Below are 903 nucleotides of genomic sequence, written 5' to 3'. Positions count from 1 at the left end.
GCAGGACATGAGGTTCCTTTATGAATTTGAGGAGAGATGAGTCCAATGACTGGAGCTCATTTAATTATTCGGGAAAGTGAAAGATAGGGAAAGAGAGCTGAAGGTCAAAATTACAAGGCAGGGCATATGAGTCTTTTTCCCCCCTTTGGAGTTTTCCCTGCACTTTCATAATTGGGATTTTGCAGGTTCTTTGGAGCCAAAAAAAAAGGGGGGGGGGATGTGGTGCCCACCTCAGAGGGCTTCTTCAGCTGGAAAAGACCATTTCCCTCAGAACCCACTTCTCACTTTTCAGTAGGTGTTTCCTCTGCTCATTTCCCCCTCCTTCCTTTTCTCTACCTTTCCCCAGCCCCCTCTCCTCCTTTCCCCTCTTCTCTCTTCTTTGCTTCCCTCTCTGTTACCCCTCATCTGCCACCTAAAGTCTCTAAAGGCAAAGTGGAGCAGAATTAAAATGCGTTATCCCCACTGCACCCTTTGGCATTCTGTGGTGACTATATGATTTGGAGGAGAAACACGAAGTTATTTTTGTTGTTATATGATGGGTAGGTAGGTACATGATAATCTAGGCTAGATAACTAGGTTTTTTTTTTTTGCCAGTTTTAAATAAAAATTTATTTTAAATCCAAATTTATATCTTAAGTATCATGTAAAAAGTATTTCATCTGTAGATTAAGAATCACTTCATTTTCAGCAAAATGTTTTGATGTAAACCTTTCTGACTACAAAAGGGATCTGTTTTTGTTTGCTATAATTTTTTTTTATTCTTATGTTAATCCCCATACATTACATCATTAGTTCTAGATGAAGTGTTCCATGATTCATTGTTCGTGCACAACACCCAGTGCTCCATGCAGAACGTGCCCTCCTCAACACCCACCACCAGGCCAACCCATCCTCCCACCCCCC

Source organism: Leptonychotes weddellii, chromosome 8 (assembly GCF_054177405.1).
Source record: "Leptonychotes weddellii isolate Sample4059 chromosome 8, ASM5417740v2, whole genome shotgun sequence".
NCBI classification, from domain to species: Eukaryota; Metazoa; Chordata; class Mammalia; order Carnivora; family Phocidae; genus Leptonychotes; species Leptonychotes weddellii.
Note: the sequence above shows the minus strand (reverse complement) of the source record.